We start from the raw sequence: 18050 nt of genomic DNA, 5'->3' as shown, positions 1-18050 counted from the left end.
TAATAAAAGTATGGTTTGTAGTTGTATACCTCATTTTCAAGAACGGCTTTAGGATTTTGAAGTACAGGTTCTTCTCAAATACCCTATATTTAGTTGGTTTTAGTGCCTCTCCTGTCACCTTCTTCAAAACATCATCATTCTTGGGGCGCCTGGGTGGCTCAGTCGGTTAAGCGTCCGACTTCGGTTCAGGTCACGATCTCACGTTCGTGAGTTCGAGCCCCGCGCGGGGGCTCTCGACTGTCAGCACAGAGCCTGCTTCTGATCCGCTGTCCCCCTCTCTCCTTGCCCCTCCCCCCATTTGTGCATACCCTCTCTCTGTCTCCAAAACAAATAAACGTAAAAAAATATTAAAACGATATTAACATTCTTGGGTCCTACTTCATCTCTCTTTCAGTTGAGGTACAATTAAAGCAGTTTCCACTGAAGAGGGAACAAGAATTCTGTTTGTGAATCCTTGTACAGGTGAGAAGAGAATGTCCCAACTCGTGTGCCGTAGCCATGTACCAAAAATGGGTGATGTGTGTGGAGGAACTGACCCCCTTCAACTCTGGGGTGACTCACCATAGCTTGGGTCAGCCAGAGCCTCAGGCCAACGGTCTCTTCTTGTGAGAAGCCACATCTAGTTACCTTATTATGCTATAAAAACATCTCTTCCTAGATGTGTTATGAGGTATAGAAAAGGGGGGGGGCAGGATGGTGGTATCACAAGTCAGTTGGGTGTAAGTCTTAGGTCACAATTTTTTATCTCCCAAAACATGGTAGGAATTTTTTCATTTTCTTCTTATATTTAGTTGTTTGGTTTTTTGTTGGGGGGCTTGGGGGGGTTGTTTTGTTTTGTTTTGTTCTGTTTTGTTTTCCTGAGGAGAAAACTGGTCAGGTTGATTTTCCTGCATTTGTCAGTAAGCATGTTTCCTGTTTGGATGATCTGAGACTTGGTAAATTTGATATATGCCAAGATATCCCAAGGTATGAGTTTCTTTTCATTAATTTTGCCTGAATATTGATGAGTGCTTTCAATCTGAATATGCACATGTGTTTATCAGCGAAGGGATATTTTCTTTTATTTTCTCCTTCTTTCCTGGTTGGCTTCTTATTGTTCTCCTTTCTCCTGTGAACCCCTACAATTCTTTGGCCCTCGACATCACATAGCTTTTGTGTTAGTACCATTCCTTACATTCTTCTTCTACTTAACTGATGGAATTTTCTTTCGCGTTTTGTCAGCTGTTCCCTCCAGCGCTTGATCTTTTTTTGCTCGTATTCCTCTTTCATGGATGTTCTCCTTTGCTCTTGCCAACAAGCACGAAGTCTGAATTCTTCACTATTTGTGCAAGAAATAAAACGTTTTTTAGGCGTTCAGATTCTTTCCGGTGGTGATGCCCCCCTGCCTTATTTCTCCTGCCACACTGTTTTAGAGGTGGTTCAATATCTGAGAGAGTGCTGGTTAGAATGGAAAACAAACCTTGACTAGTTCAGAATGGACAGAGCGCCCCGCCAAAATGTACATACTTTTCGGGTACGCCAAACAAATTTCATGTGACTTTAAGCTAGGCTTGTTAAAAGATGTGTAAACATATATTACGAGGCCATCAGGAAGTCTTACAACGTTTTGTTGAGGCACCCGGGGGTCCTAGAGAAACCATATGTCACCCAAACTGGAACTGTTTTGACCACGAAGGGGGCACCATATTAATACTTACACCAGAAAAATGGGTGTAAAATGAGACCGTCGTAAGCGAAGTGAGACGGGTAGTCACCGTATCGTCCTCCAGCAGCTAGTTGCAGCTGCAGTGTCTGTGGTAGGCCAGCATGTGGGCAAAGTTCTTCCTCCCTTCTTCCTGTGTGTCTTTTCGGATATTTTTGTAGGATCTTGGGAAAGAGGTACAACAGGGATCCTTGATTTCTGCCTCGCTCGCCGACAAGTCTCAAAGGTTATGTTTAGTGAATTGCACCAGCTACATGCTTTATTCAGCTCAGAAAGCGCAAAAGGTCCTCTATCCCCACGAGTAAGTATGCTAGTGCCTCACCTAGGTGTAATTTGAGGAGCGTACTCTGTGAAAGGGGTCCTGTGTTTCAACGTTTTGTCACATTGAGCACCATGATTACCCGTTCCACGTGGGCTCTCATGCTGGGGAGAGCTCGAATAATATGCGTAGGGCAGGTGCTGGGAGAGAGACACAGATACCGGATCAGTTGGACTCCTGGACTCCAATAAAGCGTATGCTCTAAGCAGGGAACATATAATCTAGAGCACGTGAAGGGCTCAGGATAGCTGGGAATTTTAAGTACATGGCAGTCTTCTAATTTAAATGTGAAAATACCATGGTTGTGCGTAGTCAGTGAATTTTAGTAGCTCATAGGTGCATCGTCTTCATTAACCTATTCAAACTTCACAATAACCCTGTGAGAATAGACAGGATTATCTCACTTGCGAGAAAATCAGGGCTGCTAGAGTATACTCGGGCCAAGCTGTGCCTCTGAGATTTGCACAAAGGTCTGTGGTGCAGTGGTCCGAGCCCTAAACCCCCCAATGTGATACTCTACATTTGTAGTGCTAACTCACACAGATAGCACTGAGCCAGTCCCTTGAGATAGGTATCTTACAAGACCTAAGTAGGATACCAGGTTTTCACGCAATCTGATGGGGTTTTATCGCAGGAGATAAGAAAGAGGGTTAAAAAAAAAAAAACTGAAGGCTGGTTGTATGGATGGGTGAATAAAACAGTGGAGGGAGCATTAGGGAAAGCTTCTGACTCAAAGGCCACACAGATCTAGCTACAGGGCTCACCCAAACATGCTACGCCATGAATAACATGACAGATTCCAGAATCTGAATGAGTTGAATCATGCTCACACATCTGATTTCAGTCCTGGCCAGGATTAACTCAGGATCGGGAAGGCTGCGTAGGGAAGTGCCCCTGATCTTGAAATTCGAATAGTATTGACTCTAGTGGAGAAGCTGAGAAATCAGGGGATGACTCCAGTTTTAGTATCTTCAGAGAGCTTCCCTTGTTAAAGGCTTCTTTAAAGCTTGAAATGGAAGACAAAAAGAGAAGACATTCATGGGCAAGAGACCCACACTGGGGCAGCGAAACTCATATTAAAACATCGTTTCAGATGTTTTGGAAGGAAAACATTAGATTTAAAGTTCAGTTACATCATGTAATTATATTTAATATTGCCTATGAATAGAGATCTATTTAATGATTCCAAGTTGAGAAAATAATTTTTGACATCTGTTTCCATATTTTGGCTGTGTTCCTGACAAGTAGAATTTCAAAGATAGCGTAGTGAAGGCTCACTCATCGTGAAAAGGAAAGAAGCTAGAAAAGATAATGAATTGAGGTATTGAAGCATCCTTTGGGACACACGGCAAATGACTTTTTCTAAAGAAAGAAATCGAACCATTATACAAAAGAAAGGTGTATTTGAGGATCACAATTCAAAGTGAGTATCTCCCTGTTCCGATCATGCAGGCGAAGCCCAGGAAAGCAGGAATTCATTGAGAGACTTGGGATTTCAAGGTGACAACAATGCTCAACTCTGGCCAGTCGTGTAGGGGCAGGCAGGCAGCAGGGTCGGCAAGGTCTGGGTGACTAAGTTAAGGCCGGGTTAGTCATTTTTTTACAGATCCATCCTGGAAAGTGCCCCGGGCCCTCAAAGCCAGATTGCCATCATTGCAGACATATGCACGTTTGGTCGTAGAAACAGTGAAGAGGAAGACATTACTCAGCGTCAAGAAAATATAGATCAGCACTTTCAAAATAACTCAGTGTTGGGCGGGCTGGGGTCGGGGCAGTGAAAACTTTATTTTGTGCAGTATAAGCTATGTTATACAAATCCCATTAATCTGTTGTCTCATTTCAACCTCACAACACTTTGCGGTGGGGATACTCTTACTATCTGCATTTTTAAAGATGAAGAACCTGAGGCTCAGAGAGGTAAAGTAACTTGACTAAGCCCACATACATGGTGATTTGGACTCTGGGTCTATATGACTAAAGCCCATAGTCATAGCCTGTTGTTGTGCAAAGTGATGTTGGCTCCTAGAGGATTCCTTACCTTCTCCGTTCTCTGTTTAAGATGCTTTCTCTTGGCCCTGTCCTTGGGAGAAAATCCCTGGCTCTAAGGACACCTTTATTCATTAGATCAGCAATAATTTTGTAAAGCAAGTAGATACGAGTAGTAATCTAGGGTCCTTCTGGATAAGATGCTGGGGGTCAAAGCAAACCCCATGAACACCTGTATAAAACTTATGCAACGCCTCATATGGACCTCCGGGGTTCAGATACTAAGATTAGCAGTGCACAGCCTTCTGTCTCAAGGAAAGATCAATTCCCAAGTTAAGGCAAGAGATGCAGGTACAGGTTATCTCAACACTTTAAAATCCACCCTCTAATAAACCCACCCTTTGCCCTTCCTATCCCCCACTCCACTACAATGAATGCCTCACCATTTCTTTTCAACCCTCTCCACCTTTAACCATGCTTTCTACAAGAAATATCCATAACTTATTGAGAGCTTATCAACTTCTATTTATCCATTAAGAACCAGCTCAAATGACATATCATGAGTGAAGAACTTCTGAATTCCCAAGGCAGATGCAATCACCTTGTCTTCTGAAGACCTCGAACCATTTTCCCACACCTCTGCTATAATACCTTCTAGGGAGCACCGCATAGGTCACAAATCTGCAAGCCATTCCAGGTCCCCATCCACTTAACCTCTCCCTAAGTCAACATCTATATCATAGTAAGTATTTGCTGAATGAAATTTATAACACATAAGCACTTAAAATGATGCGTTATTAACTGGAAATGTTACTTATAAATGAGACACCTGTGGTAAATTTGGTGACAGTGTAGTCATTTAAATTTCTAAAACCCACTCACTTGTGAGTGACTGTAGTGAGAGGGCATGAATATAAATTTAGAACTCAAATGGAGATGAACATAGGAGACCTTACATAGGAGACACGGTTACATAGTACATAGAAATGTGGATTCTGGGGTGAAAGAAACCAAGCTGAGAAACTACACCATCAAGGCCATTGCAGAACCAAGAAGGGATTCCAGTAAAAGGGGGTAGGAAAAGCCACAGCATTTGGCGCATCCGTTTATGCCCCTTCCCCTGTGCAGCATAAGCACAGAGCAACCAGCAGGAAAACCCCTATACCAGGACTCCTCCCCTAGGTGAGAAACAAACAAACAAAAAATGGGCGATGTGTCCAATGTGATGTGTTGTCTGAGGGTTGGTCAGGGGACTGGTTTGTGTTTCACCTGACTTGAATTACTGGTGAGACTGGCATCAGAGTCTGGAAGCCACTGAAGGCAGGTGAGCAGCACATTAGAGCTACAGTTCTTTGAGCAGATGCTAGAGGAAGCAGAAGATAAGAGAAGGTTTAGGAGGTTCCTAAAACCTCCAACCAGACGGACTGTGAAGGTCTTTCCTTGCATGAAGCCAGTAGGCAAAGACTGAGAGGGCTGGTTGTTTCTTCAAATGCCACGTTCCCAGCAAAAGATTACAAGGCATACAAATACACAGGAAAACATGGCCTAACTAAAAGACCAAAATGAAATTCCGGGAACTGACTCTAAAGAAATGCAGATCTATGAGCCGCCTGACAACAAATTTAATATGACTGCCATAAAGGTGCTCAGTGAGGTAAAAGAGAACACAGATAGACAGCAAAACGAATTCAGAGAAATGATGCATAAACAAAAGGAGAATATCAACCAAGAGATAAAAACTATGAAAAAATAGCTACATAGAAAATCTGGAGCTGAAAAATGCAATAACTGACCTGAAAAAATCATTAATAGGGTTCACCATCAGAATTCATCGGGCAGAAGGAAGAACCACTAAACATGAACGTAGATTATTTGAAATCATCAAGTCAAAGAAGCAAAAAGCAAAAAGAATGAATAAAAGTGGAAGAGGCTAAAGAACTTATGGGACACTATCAAGTTATCAATAGCTGCACTATGGAAACCTCAGAAGGAGAAGGCCTAGAGAAAAAAATTCCAGGGAGCTTGTTTGAAGAACTAATGACTGAAAATTTCCCAAAATTGAGGAAAAGAATTGACATGCAGATTCAAGAAGCTGAAAGAACTCCAGCTAGAATAAATTAAAAGACATTTGGGCTCTTTCCATCTTTTGGCTGTTGTTGATAATGCTGCTATAAACATTGGGGTGCATATATCCCTTTGAATTAGTATTTTTGTTTTCTTTGAGTAAATACCTAGTCGCATAATTGCCAGATTGTAGGGCAGTTCAATTTGTAACTTTTTGAGGAACCTCCATACTGTTTTCCAGAGCGGCTGCACCAGTCTGCATTCCCACCAACAGTGCAAGAGGATTCCCCTCTCCCCACATCCTTGCCAACACCTGTTGTTTCCTGTGTTGTTAACCTTACCCATTCTGACTGGTGTGAAGTGAAATCTCATTATAGTTTTGATTTGTATTTCCCTGATGATGAATGATGTTGAGCATCGTTTTATGTGTCTGTTGGCCATCGGTATGTATGTATTCTTTGGAAAAATGTCTACTCATGTCTTCTGCCTATTTTTTAACTGGATTATTTGGTTTTTGGGTGTTGATTTTTATAAATTCTTTATATATTTTGGATACTAACGCTTTATCAGATATGTCTTTGCAAATATCTTCTCCTGTTCCCTAGGTGGCCTTTTAGTTTTGTTGAGTGTTTACTTTCCTAGGGAGAAGCCATTTATTTTGATGAATGGATAAAGATGTGATATACATATACAATGGAATATTACTCAACCATAAAAAAGAATGAAATCCTGCCATTCGCAGTGATGTGGGTGGAGCTAGAGTGTTATGCTAAGTAAAATAAGTCAGTAAGAGAAAGATAAATACCATATTACTTCACTCACATGTGGAATTTAAGACATGAAACAAACATGGGGGGAAAAGAGAGAGGCAAACCAAGAAGTGGACTCTTAACTATAGAGAACAAACCGATGGTTACCAGAGGGGAGGTGGGTGAGGGGATGGGTTAAATAGGTGATGGGGATTAAGGAGGGCACTTGTTGTGATGAGCACCGGGTATGGTATGTAAGTGTTGAATCACTAAATTCTACACCTGAAACTAATATTACACTATGTTAACTAACAGGAATTTAAGTAAAAACTTAATTTAAAAAAAGAATAAATTAAAAGCAAACCATACCAAGATCCATTATAATCAAGCTGTCTCAAGTCAAACACAGAGAATTTTGAAAGCCACAAGAGGAAAGCAATTTGTCACATACAAGGAAACTTCCATAAGATTTTCTAGTAGAAACTTTTCCATGAGAGAGTGGGATGACATATTTAAAGTGTTGAAAGAAAAAACTAACAACAAAGAATACTATATCTGACAAAACCATCTTTCAAAAATGAAGAAGAAATTAAAATTTCCCAGATAAACAAAAATTGAAGAAGTCCATTACCACTAGACTTGCTCTACAAGTTATGATAAGGAGAATCCTTTATGTTGAAATGAATGGATGGGGTGCCTGGGTGGCTCAGTGGGTTAAGCATCTGACTCTTGATTTCAGTTCAAGTCATGATTTCATGGTTCATGAGTTCAAGCCCTGCATGGGGCTCTGTACTGACAGTGCGGAACCTGCCTCAGATCCTCTGTCTTTCTCTCTCTCTGCTCCTCCCTGGTGCGCTCTCTCTCTCTCTCTCCCTCTCTCCCTCTCTACCTCTCTACCTCTCCCTCTCTCTCTCTGAAAATAAATAAATAAACGTACAAAAAAGAAATGAATGGACAATAGCATAAAACCATATAAAAATATAAAGGTCTCCTGTAAAGCTAAATACATGGACAAATACAGTAACCTGTAAATTTGTAGTTTTAGTGCATAGAATTTAAATGAAAAAAATGCAACATCATGAATCTGTGTCAAAGGGCATACAACACATAGGTGTAATTCGTGGCATTCATAACATAAAGTGCTGGAGGGGGTCTATAAAAGCACTAGAGGTTTTGTATGTGATTGAAGTTAAGGTGTTACTAGTTTAAGATAGAATGCTAGAACTTTAAGATGTTTTATGTAATTACAATGGTAACCACAGAGAACATATCCAGAGTATATACAAAAGTAAATGAGAAGGGACTCAAGCATATTACTATCAAACAGAAAGAAAGGAAGAAGGAAAGAAAGACACAGTGATGCGGTAAGAGAGGAAAACAGGGACTAGGAAGCCACAAGACATGAAGCAAGTAATTTTTTTTTAATGGCAAGCAAGTCTTTCCTTATCAGTGATTACTTTAAATCAAAGTGGATTAAACTCTCCAATCAAAAGACAGATTGGCTGAATGGATGAAAAAACAGGATCCAACAATATGCTGCCTATAAGAGACTCGTGTTAGATCAAAGGACACACATAGGCTGAACAAGATGATGGAAAAAGATATTTCATGCAAATGGTAAGAAACAGAGAGATGCATGGTTATATTAATGTTAGACAAACTAGACTTTAAATGAGAAACTGCCACAAGAGACAAAGAATGACACTATATAATGATGAAAGGGTTGATTTGCCAAGAAGATACAGTAATTATAAATATTTATACACCAAATCTCAAAACTCCTAAATATACAAAGAATATTGACAGAATTGAAGGAAGAAATATATGCCAACACAATAATAGTAGGGACTTCAATATTTCATTTCCAATAATTGATAGAACACCCAGACAGAAGATCAATAAGGAAATGGAGCACTTGAACAGCCCTATAGACTCGTTGGACCTAACAGACATATACAGACTATTCCAGCCAACAACAGCAGAATATACAATCTCCTCAAGTGCTCCTGGAACATTCTCTAGGATAGGCATTAGGCTACAAAAACAAATCTTAAAAAAAAAAATCGTGAAGGTTGAAATCATAGTACCTTTTTTGATCACAATTGAATGAAACTAGAAATCAGTAGCACAAAGAAAACTGGAAAATCCACCAATTTGTGGAAATTAAGCGATACACTCTTACACAACCAATGGGACAAAGAAGTCACGAGGGAAATTGGAAAATACCTTGAGACGAATGAAAATGGAAACACGACATACAAAAAATTATGGGATGCATCAAAAGAATCGCTAAGAGGGAGGTTTAAATTTTTTTTTTTCAACTGTTATTTATTTTTGGGACAGAGAGAGAGAGAGCATGAACGGGGGAGGGGCAGAGAGAGAGGGAGACACAGAATCGGAAGCAGGCTCCAGGCTCGGAGCCATCAGCCCAGAGCCTGACGCGGGGCTCGAACTCACAGACCGCGAGATCGTGACCTGGCTGAAGTCGGACGCTTAACCGACTGCGCCACCCAGGCGCCCCAAGAAGGAGGTTTAAAGCTATAAGTGCATACAGTAAAAAATAAGAAATATCCAGGGTAAGTCACAGGAATAAAAGGCAGAGCATAAGGAATTATAATTGGTGATATTGTAATAGCAATGTAACAGGACAGATGGTGGCTACACTTGTGGTGAACACGGCATAATGTATAAACTTGTCAAATCACCAAGTTGTACACCAGAATATAATGTAACATTGTGTGTCAACTATACTAAAATAAAAAGTAATGATAATAAAAATAAGAAAATATCTGAAGTCAACAGCATAGGTGTATACCTCAAGAAACTGGAAAAAGAACAAACCGAACCTGAAACTAACAGAAGAAAGGAAAAAATAAATATTAGAGCCAAGGTAAATGAAATAGAAAATAGACAAGCAATAGAAAAAAATCAATGAAACGCAGAGCATTTTTTAAAGATAAAGGTGGCAAACTCTTAACTAGAATAAGGAAAAAGAGAGAAGTCACATGACTAAAATCAGGAATGAAAGAGGAAAAAATGAGGAACGCACAGAATGTCCTAGGCAGTGGAATGAACCCAACTTCATGGATTCAAGTTTAGGCTTATAAAGTTACATTGAGGAACATGATAAAAAAAAAAAAAAGACTTTCCTAACAAGAAACATTTTGAGCAGCTAAACTTAGAACTGGTCAATAGTATTAGAAAGTGTATGGGAAGTGAATTTCCAAAGAAATTCTCTATAAGTTACGATTGTACTCCTAACCAAATAATGGATTCATGTACACTTGCCTCGCCTAAGTCAACCACTCTTCCTTTGATTTGTGGTCACTGACAGGGCTCAGGCACTTTTAAATTCCCCACCTAAGCCTGAGAGTTAGCTTTCGTCTCCCGATCTCCTCACAAACCAGTCAAACTCTCACCAGTGCCCCTACCTACCATCTGCACCAAGAATGACCCAGGTGAACGCTGAGGGCTTCGGTTGGTCTTTAACCAGTGACTGCATGAGTGGAACAGACAGGATGTGAAGCTCACAGATTTCAAGAAAGAATGTTAAAATATATTTCAAAGCCAAAAGTCCCCTGCTCTTCACTACATGTTCTAAATGTAAAACGCTATCAAGAGATGAATTGAACATAGCTGACCATTTATATATCAGTTGGTCTCCTGCTACTTAGATCAATCTCGTACATTTGGGAAAGAATGGAAGTTCTAAAGTGGGAGCAGTTGAGGGGTGCCTGGGTGGCTCAGTCGGTTAAGCATCCAACTTCGACTCAGGTCATGATCTCACAGTCTGTGAGTTTGAGCCCTGCATCAGGCTCTGTGTGGACAGCTTGGAGCCTGGAGCCTGCTTCAGATTCTGAGTCTCCCTTTCTCTCTGCCCCTCCCCTGCTCATGCTCTACCTCTCTCTCTCAGAAATAAATAGGCACTAAAAAAATTTAAAGTGGGAGCAGTTGATTCTATAAGCAGTCTTGGATACAGCAGTAGAGTCTTGGCTATCCAGGCAAATGCCTTACTAGCTATTTTTCTGTTCATAGTTTCTATTTCTTCATGATTCCCTCTTACCAGGTTGTGTGTTTATATAGAAATTTTTACATTTTTCTGAGTTATCCCATCTGTTGGCATACAACTGTCGACAGTATTCTTTCATAACCTTTTTTTAAATTTCTGTTGCATCAGTTTTTGAAATATGAAGTCATACTCCACTAAGAACTTCAGAGATAGATAGTTCATGGTCCAGAGAGATAAATCAGCCATGCCTTACTACTGATTCATTCTGGTTCATTTCCTCAAATTTTTAAGCACCAGTACAGGCACTGTCCCTGTCTTCTTGGCCTTGGGCAATAATAATAGTAATTATTATATTATTAAATAGTACCATGGCAGTAATAATAATAATAAATGCTAATTGTTGAGTGCCTACTATATGCTGAGCGCTGTGTTAGAAACTTCAAATACACAAAGTGGTAATGCAGATACCCTCATGAAGCTCGTACCACAGTTTGGAAGTCCATCACACTGCAGATGTCCAAAATACAACTTGTATTCTTCACCTTACTCCAAGCCTGCTCCATCTATGTGTTACATGATTTTATGAGGTCTATAAGTTAAAATAAACCATTTACTCAGAAGTCCTGGTACTCAGAACAAAAACGAAAACAAAACCCCCGATTATTTGACAGTCTCTTGGATCAATTTGTTTCGTCAGAGAACACTGAGATGCAAGACTAGTGGGCCTGGCATTTATTCCAGCTTCTGCCTCTGGTTAGCTGTGTAGTGTTAAGTTCATTGACCTACCGTCTCTGTATGTCAGTTTCCTCAACTAGATATGGTGAGGATTCACCTAGCTGATGTCTGTAAGGGCTCAGTTTAAACATCCCATGGTTCTATGAATTGGCGAGTGATAATGACCTTTACAAGTGGAGAAAGCCCAATGACTACACCCTCATTTTTTTTGTGTAGATACATAATTGTTCTAACATGGCAGGAAATCGGCTGAAATTGGTACATATGGTTAGATCATAATAATATAAATAGGTTCCATGAGATATATACAATTACACTCCCGCAGAACCCCATCTAGATTTCAGATTAACCTTCATCAGAAGGAGTGCCTTACGTATGTCACTTTCTTGGTTCACAACTTCACCTACAGGATAAAATACATGTACTAGGTTTCTTTAAAAGTCGTCTGCATTCTTCTTGTAAGTTCCCCTGTCACATTCTTACTCTACCCCATTGCTAACATCCTTTGCTTCAACCAAATTAATCTAGTCATTGTTCTTCGAAGAAATCAGCGTCACACTTCTAAGCTGCTACTGATGCCATCCCTCTTGCTTATTTAGCAGAATGTTAAGTGGGACTTCACCTAGAATCTCCTAATTTCCAAAATTCCCAAAACTGAATTTCCAAAACTGAAGGTAGTGGCAATCAAGTATCCGTAAGTTGCAAAAGAGTTGTTGGGCACACCCAAGTAGAACATTTGAAAGTTGGATAAAACTGCTCTTGAATTTTTATACGATCGCCCACCTCCACGGTATACAGGAGAAGTCAAGACATTCAAAGTAAATTGTCCCTATGATGAAACAGTTGTTTCTTGGAAGATGGTTGTATGTGAAGTAGGGCGTTCTGTAACATTTCGGTACCCTTTGCCATAATCTGTCCCCAGCCAAATGAAAAGACCCAGCAGACCCTGAATGCTGTCATATGGCCGAAGTGGTATTAAAATTTTTGTGGCAACTTGACTCATGTCCCCTGGGATTTGGGGGAACACAGAGACTGGTGCCTGATTCTTGCCTGATGAAGTCTAAAGGCCTGCTGCTGAGACCTTGAGCAGAAAGAGCTCCCCTGAAAGCCAACTGCACTTTCACCCAATTAAGAAAGGGTTTCTGTATCCAAGGGGCCAAGGGGACACTGTAAGTAGTAGACAGGCTAGAATCATCTTGGCGGAAGAGGCTAGAATACTCTTGATAGGAGGGCTATTTTCATCAGCACAAATGGGGGGATGGGGAGGAGGAAAGTAACAACTGCAATGGAATGAGTGACGATGCAGTTTTTATTCTGAATACACTGGACATTTAAACAGCATTAAATGAGACTCTTCTAAGTAAACAAACATAGCTGGAAAAATATAGAATCCTCCATGATATTAAGAGGGCAGTGAAGAAAGATCTTACAGAGTTTATCTGAAAAAATGCAGTAATCGGGGCACCTGGGTGGCTCTAGCTAAGTGTCAGTCTCTTGATTTCGGCTCAGGGCATGATCTCAAACTTCGTGAGATCGAGTCCCGCCTTGGGCTCTATGCTGACAGCATGGAGCCTGCTTGGGATTCTCTTTCACCTCTGTCTCTCCCCTGCTCTCGCCTGCACAAGTGCACTTGCTCTCTCTCTCTCTCTCTCAAAATAAATAAACCTTACAGAAAAGAAAATGCAGTAATAAGCTTCGTTGTTTGTACCTCGCCATGTTCAGCCCATAAATGGGTTACATTTGGAAGGTCCTCCTGACTCCTTTTCTATTCTAAGCTTTTCTTTCCTTTAAGAAGTTTCTCCTGACCCCAGTGCCAATTATGTATGCCATTCACATGACCCTTTCTCTACGCTGACTGCTATGTTTTATTATTTACATGCTAGCATCTATGTGCCATTTCCTCAACTGGAGCGGTAAGGCCAAGTGAAGGGAAAGGGAACTACCATTTCTTAAGCACCTACTGTGTGCCAGGAACTTGATCTACATTACTTTATCTGCTTTTCACAGTAACCCCTAGCAGTGGACATGATCTTCACTTGTTACAGATAAATATATAGAAGTTCAGTGAATTCATATAAGTTGCTTATTGAACTATCTCGTACTTTCAAATAAGCCTCATTTTTCCCGAGTTTTCCAGGTTGAATGGTGTATTATTTGAGTAGATTATTTTTATATTTTTCAAGAAATATCATTTTTTCTTGTAATGGCTAGAACTTCCAAAACAAAGTTTCGGAGATGATAGGAATTACTCTTGTCTTTCTCCAGTTTTTTTTTTTTTTTTAAATCGAAGCATGGTTGATACATTACATTGGTTTCAGGTGTACAACATCGTGATTTGACAAATCTGTACATTATGCTCTGCTCCCCACAAGTATAGCTACCATCTGTCACCATACAACGCTCCAGTGTTTAATAAGAATGCTTTTATATTACAGCATTTAAGTTATGACATTTACTCCATGTGTAAGTTGTAGGTATATGTATTTTATCATTTTAATCTAAGAATATGTATTTGTAGTTAACTATGCTATTACATGGGAGCTAGATACTAAACCCCTTTTACATATGCCTTTTTAAGAATCTATGAAGATGTTCATATGGTTTTGATTCTTGTCTGCTTGATGTGATGAACAGAAGTTTCATGAATAAAAAAATATATACCTCCGTGAAAGAAATCCTACTGGTTCTTTAAGTATATCTCTGTGTTTGAATTGGTTGTATTTTATGCAGTGCATATATTTTTGTGTGCATAAATAAGATTAAAACCAAAAAAACATTGTTTTTCTAAAATGAATTGAAAAGTAGCTTATATTGCTTTGTGTTCTTTTTTATTAGATTCCAGTTAGTTAGCATACAGTGTAGTATTGGTTTCAGGAGTAGAATTTTGCGACTCATCTTTTGTGTTCTATAATAGCATAAATTGATTGATATTTTCATCTAGTCTATGCTTTTATGTTTTCAAATTCATTAATTGTCTATTTTATGTTTATTAATTCATTCTTCCTGCAACATTTGGTACTTGTTTTTTATTACTGCTTTTAATGCTTAGACCATGGAGCTGGTTTGAACAATGTTCTGTAATAATGAAATCAATTGACACTAATTACATTTTACTGAACACTGTGAGTATTTATGGTTTGGCCAGTTATGTTTTAGTGAACACCACTTTAGGCGCTTCCTAAAGGCTTGGCCCTTAATTGTCTCCTTGTATCTTCTTTTAGAATTATCTATAACTGAAGTTATGATTTCCTGTTTGACCTAAGAAGAAAGGGTTTTGTAAAATATTTTATGGCGAAATGCATTAAGGTCCAAAATTTTAGCCTTTCCTCTTTCTGAATTTTAGAATTTATGAAGTTTCCGTGTGGCGTAAGCAACAGTTCGTTAAACTGGTATTTGTATACCAGAAAAGAATTTTACAATTAGATGGCTAAATGGATAAATGATATATACAGAACTTCCCTTTAACTGTATGATTTACACTCACTCCATCCATACTGTTTGTATTTATCAATTTGACTGATCAAAGACATAGCAAGTTGTGTAACACACTCCAGGCACTGATTGTATTATATTGGTTTTTAATATCCATAAAAACTATCGTTTTATATTTTGATGTTATAGAGGATGTTATATATATATAACATCCAGTATATAAATAATTAGTATTGGTATGCCTTCATTGTTCTGAATGACTTTTAAATGTAAAAGAAGCATCTTATTCCCGTTGAATGCTTTTAGGTTTGCCTTCGATTTTCTCTCTCAATAATATTAAGATATCCATTTTCATTATCTTGTGATTTCCATTATATCTTTGCCTAGATATTTATTTTTATCCTTTCTATGAAATCTGTCTTATGTGCTTCTCATTATATCAGTCTATATAGGCTGTTTTTTGCAAACTCAAAAATCTGTTTTTTTTATGTTTATTTATTTTCTTTTTTTTTTTAACGTTTATTTATTTTTCGGACAGAGAGAGACAGAGCATGAACGGGGGAGGGGCAGAGAGAGAGGGAGACACAGAATCGGAAACAGGCTCCAGGCTCCGAGCCATCAGCCCAGAGCCTGACGCGGGGCTCGAACTCCAGGACCGCGAGATCGTGACGGGGCTGAAGTCGGACGCTTAACCGACTGCGCCACCCAGGCGCCCCTGCTTATTTATTTTCAAGAAAGAGAGAGACAGAGCATGAACAGAGGAGGGTGGTGAGAGAGGGAGACACCGAATCCGAAACAGGCTCCAGGTTCTGAGCTGTCAGCACAGAGCCCAACGTGGGGCCTGAGCCCGTGAGCCTGAGATCATGACCTGAGCCGAAGTCGGCCGCCCAACTGACCGAGCCACCCAGGCACCCCTCGAAAATCTGTTTTTTTAACAATATACCTCATTTCTAACACATTCCCTTGACCAGAACGACTATTCACAAGGTCTCATTTAGATGCAAGGGAAGGAGCTGAGAAATGTAGTTGTCCTGTGTTGCCAGGCGGAGAGTATTATTTCTGCCCTTCTTGTTGCCAAATATCCATTTCACTCTCCTTCCCATAAAATTAAAAATGTTCATCTACCCCGTAATGAAGACAAACCAAGGGCCCATCCATGTAATGAATCTAGCTCAAATTTCAGAATCTCCAGGCTATGCCCAGTGCTCTCCCTTAGAACTACGTAGGATCGTTTTCACTTTGGTGACCTATGAACTCAAGAGGGCAAGTTATCTGGCCACCACCACCACACATATCCAAAATATAATAGTGGGGCAAATAAAAGGATATTGGAGGAAAAAAAGAAAGAAGTGAGCAAGCAAAGGAAGGAAGGACTTTTCCGTTCATTAAAAAAAAATTTTTTTTTTAAAGGCATTAAGGAATATGTACCCATCAGTCACTAGTACATGGCAAGGATGAAATCCTGAAAAGCAGGCATTATGATGGCCCCCTACCCTGTGAGGTAAGAAGTCTCTCAGTTAAGGCCCAATTCTTCTCACTAAGAGGGAATCCTTGTTGATTATCGCTGAGCCTGTGCTCCGCCTTCTAGAAAGTTCTTTACGTGATCTTCCTTGAGCCCATCTGGAATACATGGGAACGTGTCCTGTGGCTCCACAGCTGTCTTAACTTGCTACAGATACTGGAAGATGAGACTGCAAGTTCTTCTAACTTGCAAATTATGGGAGACTTTGAAGGATGTTGATCTGTTTGCTTCAAATCAGTTCCATGTACCAGTAACCATACAAACAAGCATTTCCTACTTGTAATTCTCAATTCTGATTTATTTTGCTTCCTTACACACACACACACACACACACACACACACTCTGATTAATAGTATAACTTTCAGGGGCACCTGGGTGGCTCAGTCGGTTAGGCGTCCGACTTCGGTTCAGGTCACGATCTCGCGGTCCGTGAGTTGGAGCCCCACATCGGGCTCTGTGCTGACACCTCAGAGCCTGGAGCCTGCTTCGGATTCTGTGTCTTCCTCTCTCTCTATTCCTCCTCCCGCTCATGCTCTGCCTCTCTCTGTCTCTCAAAAATAAATAACCATTACAATTTTTTAAAAAAAAAATAGTATATCTTTCAGCGCCTGGGTGGCTGAATGAGTTAAGCAGCTGACTCTTCATTTTGGCTCAGGTCATGATCTCACGATTCACGAGTTGGAGCCCTGCGTCACGCTCCGCTTTGACAGTGCAGAGCCTGCTTGGGATTCTCTCCCTCTCTCTCTGTCCCTCCCCAGCTTTCTGTCTTTCTCTCTGAAAATAAATAACCTTTAAAAAATAAAAATAGTAGCTATCTGTAAAAATAGGTGGGGAACCATTCCTTTAGTCTCATCATTGTCCTGAATCACTTTATTCAACTATTACTGAAATCTTAACCCTTCAACATCTTTGTCATCCCCAATTGCCTTTCTAGTCCACTTGCAAACTAACTGTACGCTGAGTTCATCTCTTCGGTATGTTATCTTGCCAAAATTTTGCAGACAACGCCCAGCAGCACACGCTGCAAAGTTTTTCAACCTTTTTCTCTAGGATTGCTGGCTAAGTATCCATCTGATTGTACCTCCAACTTACGGAAAGTAATGATTTAATTAAAAGATTTACACCGCATACCATACATCATCATCTTTCTAGCCTCTTTTATCTGTTACCTTGCTTCCTGGCACCGAAACGCATAATTTAGGGCTTTCTTATAACAGCACTCCAAGATATTCATTGATGGATTGGTAGGCTGGGTTCCTACAATGGTGACAAGTGTCAGGTACTTGCTCCTGCAAAATCCAACGCAAACGATCCTGATTGAGCGCTTATCTTCCGTGTGCTCATACAGGGATCTAGGCTTCTTAAGTTGTCTTGCACTCTGAAATGAAACTATTTTTAATGTTTTTTTCCTTGGAAGTAATAAATCTGTGAATAAAACTGTGACGCTCCTTCTGTCATCCTGTTTGATATTTTATGTTCTTTTATGGCTTGTTTGTCACTGACATGTTTTCCTGTGGTATTAAATGAAATG

Source organism: Felis catus, chromosome X, assembly GCF_018350175.1.
Source record: "Felis catus isolate Fca126 chromosome X, F.catus_Fca126_mat1.0, whole genome shotgun sequence".
NCBI lineage: Eukaryota > Metazoa > Chordata > Mammalia > Carnivora > Felidae > Felis > Felis catus.
Note: the sequence above shows the minus strand (reverse complement) of the source record.